This window comes from Palaemon carinicauda, chromosome 1 (genome assembly GCF_036898095.1).
Source record: "Palaemon carinicauda isolate YSFRI2023 chromosome 1, ASM3689809v2, whole genome shotgun sequence".
Lineage (NCBI taxonomy): Eukaryota > Metazoa > Arthropoda > Malacostraca > Decapoda > Palaemonidae > Palaemon > Palaemon carinicauda.
Window position 1 is genome coordinate 198874236 of NC_090725.1, and position 10000 is coordinate 198884235.

A 10000-nucleotide genomic window follows, 5' to 3' on the forward strand; every position below is an offset into this window, starting at 1 on the left:
CTGAGTGTTCAGTAATTATTTTGAACAACAAAGACTTCATAAATTTTCCGTACAGTGCTATTGATGTTTAAAAGGTAGGGCACATATTCATGTTAGATTATATTGAGGGTAATTTTATTGTGGTGAAAATATTCTCCAGCAACAAATTAATTTGCATGATTCAATATTACTTCATCAATTCTGATGCCTGCTCCAAGGCTGGTGAGAGGCTACAGTAAATGAAAGCATTGTACATGTCAGTACTAAACTTGCCCCATTTTTTTTTCCCCATCAGAATAGCCCATTAGCCATTTCTAATCTCTATCTGGCTAACAGGAATGTTGTCATCTTGAAGCTCCTGCCACAGGATGATGCTACAAAGAACGGAATGATCCCCACTTGATGTTTGTAGTTCATCGGAGATTTTACTAAGTACTGCAGATATCAGGCATTATTTTCTGTACCGTTGCTTATGCTTATGTATAGGCATCCTTCTGGAGAGAATTGTAATCAATTAATCACTATAAAGCCACTTAATATAATGCCATGGAGGAAAATAGATGTTCAGGCTATGAAAACCTGCAGTGCTCACGATCTGACTGGTGATGCAGAACTCTAAAGATCTACTTACATCCACGTCGTGCTCTTTATTACCCTTAGACAGTCGTTTTATATATTCTATTACCTATACATTTACGCTAAGTATTTAATTTTCAAATTGAGTAGTTGGTCTATCAAAATTACGTATATCATTATTTTCCAATGTTTCTGGTCAAATACTGTGGTGATAAGTCGACAACAATAGGACAAATGAAACACATCAAGGATGCTTAACAAAGAAGAGTTTGTCTTATGATGCACTGCTATTTTGCAAGAAATTTACTTTTATTGTACAGGACACAGAAGAAACAGTTACTAAATTCTCGCTTAGATAAATGTAGGTGGTCAAGTGTCGTGTTGTGAAAAATATTAACAAATGAATTATATGCTTAATTTGTCGTCGTAAATCAGTAGGTTTTTTTTCATATAGGCCTACCAAAATTGACATCCGTCGTCGCCATTTCTATAATTCCAAACAATTGTCATCGAGAAAAAAATCAGTATTAAATTTTACATTTATTGAGTTACATTGACTGGTAAATCAATTTACCTAAGTTTCACAAAACATAAAAGAAGTTTTTCTTATGAACCAGACTAATAATATCATGATTTTCATAAGAAAATATAGTAACCTCACAAAAGGAATTTCTCACATATGAATAACAGTATCTTAAATCTCATATGATTAATTCTTTATTTAAACTAACAGACACTGTAAATTTTTATACATTTGGAAGAATGAAGGGCTAAAGCAATAGAAAGAAAAGCTTCAAACCTGCCCTGGAGTGAGAGGATATCTAAAAGTTCTAATAACCCTATCAGACTTAAGCACACATGCCGATGATACCTGCGTAATGGTAGTTTTTTTTTTTCCCCTTTTTTTTTTGCGTATACAGTACAGGCACAGTAAAGAAATCACGTGGTTTGAGATGCTTATCGGCCATTTTCTCGAAATTGTCCCCAGATGAACGAGGATGGTGGTGGATGCAGTGCAGAGAGAATACGGACATCAGGGACAGAGTAAGGATGGCATTGGCTGCTTAGGGATTACGTAGGGAGTACAGAAAGAGTACGCAGACAGTACGGAGATTGTGGATAAAGTATTCATTTATTATTACAGTACGGACGACCTCTAGTCCCAATATATGCTGACACATTGTTTGGGTCCGATCATTCACACTTTGCCCTCCGATCAAGCAGGTACTCCAAGATGTGACTTGCAAATGAAGAGAGAAGACTGTGAAAATTTGCAGAAATGGTTCTCCTCTGGATAATGGTTGCACAAGCCACTTTTGCACTTAGAGAGTTTGAAAATTAAAGAAGAAGTACGAAAAGATAGAAGAATCCGACGACAGAAAAGACAACTCATGACTTTCTTTTCATAGGGAAATCTACGTTTTTTAATCTGCAACAGAAATAGATATCATGATTGTGCATTTGATAGCAACAGCATAGTTTCATCAAAACATTCTCAAAGCGCAGGTCGTTAGTCAAGATGACAATATTTTTAACAGGACTTTAAATATAAATGACGCACCAAAGATTTCCTTTCAAGTAGTCATCTTACCTGGCTAGATTTGAAATATCTTTACACGTATCATTCGTATTTAAATGTTGAATTATTTTCCGAACTCAATTTAGTAACCATTATATCCATGATAACTTAGCAAGTAATAGTTCTGAATAGCCAAAGAAGTTCCGAAGTCTGTTTTCATACAAGAGGCATATCGTAAATGTAAGTTATTTGATCTTTTTGGATACGTTGAGTGATAGACTATAAGAAATTCAATGCACTTCAAAAAACATGCTTAGAAACCTTATAACTAAAGTAGGTAGAAGGAAAATTAGAATATAATGATCAAATTCAAATTTTAGTTTAAGCTTCCTGGCATTCATATCTACCTCTGACCATAGAAAATTCTTACTATTTTCTATATTATTTTGGAGTAATCATACAATAGTCTGTTTTTTTCCTGATTTATTTTCTTCGTTCTTAATTGGCTTGGTTTGTTTCATATTAGGTTAGTAAATACTTTATCGTTCTATTAATAGCAAATCCCCTTGTAGGTTACTCTATTCATCTGTTGATTCATCAATAGGATCAGCTTCCTCGTTCCTCATTATCATAAGAATAATCATCTTAATCATCATATTTTCTAAAGCATCGTATTCTCTATCATTCACAACTATAATAGAATTATAGGTGTTATGACGATTGCATATCTACACCGATGTATGTGACCTTCATTAAGGCATCTGTAGCATACGGTTGTTGACCACACAATTGTCTAGGATGAAAATTTTGTTATGATCTCAATTCTTTACGAAGGAAATAATTTGTATCTTCAACGACAGCCGAACCAATTCTCTCTCTCTTCTCTCTCTCTCTCTCTCTCTCTCTCTCTCTCTCTCTCTCTCTCTCACATACACAGACACACTGCATTATGAATATAGATATTTTTATGGTAATTTATGCTTGTATGGTTTTGCATTGTGCAGCGGCGAGGCTAATGGAATAAATCTGAATCTCTATGAAGGGAAGAATGTGCATGTTCAACGATAGCTGAGTCAATTTACTCTCTCTCTCTCTCTCTCTCTCTCTCTCTCTCTCTCTCTCTCTCTCATACAAGTTACCACTGGAATAAAGGCCTTAGAAGACAGACTTTAATACCACTGTTTATTTCATAGAGAAGTCCAACTGGAATTCCTATTATGTTAATGTGTCCTATATGTTAGAATGTGGAACTTTATTGCAATAAATTTCCATAAATGGAAGGAATTTTGCAGGCCCTGTTAGTAGAGATTCTTTCTTATTTAAGTGTATTAGGACAAGATTCTTTTTTTTTTTTTTAACCATAACCAGAATTGCTCTGAAATTCAAACAAAGACTATTTAGAAAATATGTGTGTATCTTGAGAACAAAATCATTTGGGTTTATTAACGACTTGAGGTTCAATTAGGAAAATGATTGACTATGCTCTATCTTTTCGGGTATATCCATTAGTTGCAATGATCTATTTAATAGTTAAACAAAAGCTTTGTTGTTCTCAGCTGCAACGCACTCACAAAGACAATGTTATACGCAAATAACTATTACTAATTTGTATTCCAGGTGGATATAATAAAACTTAGCATATGGCAACAATTCTGCAACCTATGATAAATCACTGAAATCCTCATACTAAATCAAGATAATCCCTCCGAAGGCTTTCCTTATATAACAGTTATGCTTAAATGAACAATCTAAAAATATACAAAAGAATTTACTTAAGTATTTACTTCTCCTGGTTACGCTTTATATCTAAGGTTTACCTAAGCTAGGGTGGTCCAACTTCACAGGATAGCTCGGACCACCTCAGCTCTAAACAGTTACTTGGAGGGCCAATAAAAATAAATATAAATAGGATATATATATATATATATATATATACATATATATATATACATATATATATATATATATATATACTGTATATATATATATATATATGTGTGTGTGTGTGTGTGTTTGTATATATATATATATATATACATATATATATATATGTATATATATATACATATAAATATATATATATATATATATATATATTTATATATATGTATATATATGTAGAGATATATATATATATATATATTTATATATAGGTATATGTATACATACATATATATATATATATATATATGTGTGTGTGTGGTGTGTGTGTGTTTGTGTGTGTGTATGTGTGTGTGTATTACTTATTTATCTTAAGAACTATAGGGGAACACTAAAAATTCATAAAACTATTCACTGTGTGATTCTATTGTGGTTTCACGCCAGATTTCGTAAAACCTCGTACAGGCTCGAATGGGTAATTTTTACTGTTCCTGGCCATCCGAACTGGAGTCCAAGATGCTACATATTCATTCCTATGTTGTAGATGGTGGTACAAGCCTTTCCGAGGATGTCCGAATTTGATTTCAGAAAAATCATACATGTTTAATTTTTGTCTGCGGACTCTCATATTCTGGTGCGTAGTCAGTCCGAATTCATGTGTAAGAAGTCGGAAAATGTACCTATTCATCCGAACTGTACGAGATCACTGTGTATTCATTCTGAACTCATCCGAGTTGTACACAGTTGATTTGTAAGAACTAAAAACATCTCGGACAACGTCATTTGCTCTCGGTTTCATCTCGTAGCACTTAGTATGACTGCCAACTGACTATTTTCACATATAAATATTGTACTTTTCACAAAAATAAGGCTCAAAGAGTCGGGTTGATGCAAAATAAATCTAATACAAAAACAAAAGACAACTTTGACCTATTGTAAAAAAAAAAAAAAATAACTGAGGTAAAAATAAAGTAATAAGATCATGCAGTCCCAATGGTGGTATCTGTTTCACTTTTCAAGTCTAGTGTATTATCTCCAGCACGTTGAGACTCCTCAGAGTTCACATGCAACCCCAACTGTTTATCTATGTAGCATTTAGTGTCTTTCATTGCTGTCACCACTTCCTACAAGAAAAACGAATGGAAATCCACATATACAGTATAGCATTTTATTTTGTATCATGTGGGCCATGTTTACAGCCACAGGGTTAATTTATGGCTTAAAATCTCTCAAAACTTTCCTAAGTTCACATGACATATACTATATGGATATGGATACACTAAAACTTACCAGGGCTCTCTATACGTGAAGACCAAGAAGTACGTCACCCTACACTGGCAGCACATTCATTATTGACAATGTAAACAATAAAAGTGGCCAGTAAGTCATTTATGTGGACACCAAAGTCCAAAGAATCTCAAACTATGCAGAACTGACTCCAAATGGCTCAGGTACAGATATCTAGGGTTAATATTTCTGATGCTTCTTTATCTTGATTATGAAATTGGCATAATGCTCAAAAATCATATTTGCAAAGAGCTTTTAAGGTAAGGTAATTACAAACATTACCATTATACTTTATTGTGACCACCTATACCTTTACGAATCATAATACTTTATATCATCAAATCTACAGGATCAAAGTGTATGTACTCATAAATTGTACATTGAAATAAATGAATATTGTACAATTTCAGTCAGTCTTTCTTATATTATTCAATCATTCGTTCTTGCCATTCAACACATCCATCTTCTGAGCTGAAGTAGTCTACCTAAAAGTTCCTTATATTCTTGGCAGCAGTTGGTTGACTGCCACGGAACTGGGTTTCCATGTCTGGGGAGTGAGTATTGTCTCTCCAAGTTCCAAGAATAACTTTATGGAGGTCAGGATACTCTTCAGCAAGAATTCATGTGTCAAGAGCTGGGTTCTTAGATCGCAAGTATATGTTATGGTGCTGGCTCTATCTGGAGTTTGTGCCATTGTAGTAAGCAGGCAACGGAATCTTGAAGTAATTGGTCCAAAGGTATTTTCCCCAACCCTTCTGCCTCATGAAATCCTGCAATTGTAAATTCTTTGTTTCATCAACCAAGTCTTCAGGGCAAAGGCATCGTTTCCCAAAAAGTAGAAGGGAATGCGGGTAATAACTTCATCATTGGGCTATGGTTCAGGCTCGGGAAAGTGCAAAGAGTCTTCCTCAGTTGCTTGAAGTTGGAGTAGGAATTACATCTTGTTGGAAGTGTACTTAGGGCTACATGTTTGCCGTCTATGGCTCCCAAACAGTTAGACAAATTGCATTTTCTGTAAAACAAGTCTGCTATTTCCTTCCATCCTTTTGGGGTTGTTGGGATGTTTACTTTATATTCAGAGTTGAAGATCGAGCCTTCGAATACCTAAAAGACTACTTAGATGGTAGAAATTAATCTGTACAAATTGGAAACTCTTATTCATTATATGGAACCTTAAACAGAGAGGTACCCCAGGGGAGTGTACTTGGCCCAATCTTATTCTGCATCTATACTATTGGTCTATCGAAAATGCTACAAAGGCATGGCATGAAGTTTAAACTATTTGCAGATGACACACAATTTTACTTCTCCATAAATGATATACATGACACTACTGAAACTCTAAACCGAATCCTTGATAGTGTTAGAGAATGGATGATATTTAAACAACTAAAATTAAATGAGAACAAAACTGAATTCATGGTGGTGAACAAGAGAAACAGCGTGAGAAACTTGATTGATATTCAAATGAACATAAATAATGACTCGGTGCCGATATCTAGTAAAGTTCGAGATCTGGGTGTATTTCTTGACCGTAACCTGTCTCTAAATGCTCAAATAAATAATGTAATAAAAACTGCTGGTTATCATCTAAGAAATATTACGTTTATAAAAAAGTACCTGGACGAAAATTCTGTATAGAAACTTGTGATAAACTGTGTTATTACCAGGATTGACTCGTGCAACTCTATCTACTACAATTTACCAAAAGTGCAACTTAAGAAATTACAAAACATAATAAACAGAGGAGCAAGACTGATAAAAGGTGCCCCACCTAGGGAAAGGATCACCCCTATACTAATCGATTTACACTGGCTGCTGATTAAAGCGAGAATTGAATTTGAAATATGTACAATAACCCACCAAGTTATCAGAACTGGGCGTCCAAAATACTTAGAGAACTGCTTCATATTGCACAGCCAACAAATCATGTCGACACGAAAATAGTTACAAATGGCTTCAAACTGTTGAAACCTAGATTTATGTCTACTTTAGGCTTCAGAGCCTTTAAATATGCGGCTATATAATAAGCTCCCACGAAACATTCGATTGATTGAAGACATTAAGGCTTTCAAGAGGAAACTAAAAACTTTCCTATTTCAACAGTCATACAACAGTGACGATTTAACAGCAAATGAACAATGCGCAATATGAAACCTTAAATGCTCTGAACAAACAAGTTAAAATGACAGTGAAGATTCTGTAGAGAGTGGGGTTCCCCTGCTGTATGGGACCGGAAAAGCAGCCATCAAAGTAAAGTAAAATAAGTTGTGAGCGACTCCAGACATACTGCAAACTCTTATACCTGTTCCCTGTAGCCAGATGCTAATGGATAGCTTTAGTCCAGGTGACAGAGCCTGCCTACAATTTGTATCCTGCTCGGTGATCATGTGTTGGATCCTGTGCAGAACTTGTACGAATAAATCGGGACTCATCCTAACAGTTTGTAAAAGCTTGAACATCAAGGTTTAGCTCTGCCATCAGATAATGATATTGCCCAAACATAGGACCTTTTTGCAGCCAAGGTTTCACCTGGAAAAATATATGTTAAAACATATAAATAGGTATCTACCAACAAGCTTTCACCAGGAAAGAAGTTAAAAACATGTTTAGAAGGTACATAAAAGGAAAGTCATGAATATTAAATATAATTGCCCAACATGTTATCTTTTTTTTTTCTTTTGTTGAGGCACTGGTTTTCATCGTCATCAGAGTCTAGGAAATAAGCTTTAATCAGAGCATAGGTGTGCTGCAGATGTAGCAGAATCTGTATTCATATATATCTCTGTCCATCATGCAATGGATCTATTTTGATGAACATGGTGCAAATTTCAAAGTCCAAATGATAAGTTGTTCAATTCAGCATGCCCTTTCATACGATTTTGAGGCCATACAAAGCTATTTGCAGCTGTAAGCAGCACCCAGGAGTCATCCGCAGCGAAATTTGGCCTTTTATCTGCTGTCAGTCCATTGTCTATCCGCAGTTGTAGACAGTCAAACATAGCATGCAAGACTCTGCGCTCACCACTTAGTAGTGTGCGACATCCAGACGCAGTAACTCTGCAGCCATACAATACCAGAGCATACATGTACAAAGCTATACGACTGTATGTCAGCTCAATACGTAATCATTGTGTCACCGGTACGCCAACTCTTTGCCACCCTATGTACTGCCCCATAGTGAAACTGGCCATGACTCCACTAGATTGTTTCTATTTTCCTTTTTTTCTTTTTTTTTACAAACTTAGCCCACATACAGCCGTGTATTGACGTCCGCAGTCATCCGCAGCCATACAGCCAGAGCGTGATCCCTCTGTCATCCTGTGTGAAACCCTTAATAGTGCTGATTCCCACTGTACAGTCCGTTTAAGTATCATCTTCCTATTACATAGAAACTACCTACATTGAAACTATACGCTTCAGTCATCTTTTGTCTTCGTAGGCTTTCGTTCGTACGGCTCGGATACATTTGGAATAAAACTTTGATGAATGAAACGTATGCGTACAAAACATATACACATTCTACCGCTCTGTGTGAACAGAGATATGTATCAGTTATGGTCACGCTGTTTTGGGGGATTAGAGTTGATAGAGATTCAATGTATCAGGAAAAAAAGATACTTTTACTCTCTCTCTCCCTCTTTATTATTATTATTATTATTATTATTATTAGTATTATTATTATTATTATTATTATTATTATTATTATTATCATTTGTTTAATAAAAGATTTAATAAATATTATTCATGTGTAATAAAGTGTTTAGTGAATAATATCTCTGTAATAAAATTTTGATTGTATAACGCATTGAGTAGGTAATACTAACCTAACTGAAAAAGGCGGTCTCTCCCGTGGTGGAATGCCTTTTTCTCAAAAGTTACTACTGACCATAAGCCAAATATCTTCTAGTTTATTAAATAAATAATTAAATGATTAAATTGAATACTGTCATTCTAAAGTACTTATAAAACTTCCTTTCATCATCTTGTAATTGTTAGTCGAAAGTCCAGTATTCTCCCTCCGACATACTCTTCACTTGGCACTTTCACCGTCTGCAATTAATACTAGGGGTATAAGCTACTTTAGAGTATTTCAGTTTTGGTGCCATATTGCATCAACAGCTGCATCCAGGCTAAATGTATCCGAAACGTATAGTTTGAACGCACCGAATTTTTGCTGGAAACTTAATAAATCATATACATACAAATCAAACAGTGTGAATATGAATGTAAGGTGCTACACATGTTGTAAATGCAGTCCGTAGACACTAAAGGAAAAATAATGATAATATATTTATAGATAAAGAAAAATGTATCAATAACGGCTGTGAACAAATAGAAAAGGGGGGGTTATTTTCTTTCCTGCTAATAAGAAGTCTGGCGATGCTGCTTATCTTATATTAAGGCTTCCACACCAATACCAATGTTTGTAGTGACAAGCCTTAGACACACATCAAGTTTTTCATTTTCCCGAAAATATTTGGTTTTAGAATTTACTTGCTTGATTGTTGTAAAGGAGCTTTCAAATATTTACTACCAAATATGGAGTGTCACATAGAAGCAAAGTCTGTTTAGCTTGTGGAATCCGTCCTTTCAAACAAACTTGTAGGAACTCCCCCGCTTTACATATTTCTTTGCAAGGAACATTGAGTCTGCCTGTAGTTCACACAACTCAGGCTGAAGTTTCGGAAACTGTACCTCCACATTAACTTCCATTGGTGTGTTAAATAAGAGGAGACTGAACTTCAGCTTCTCGAA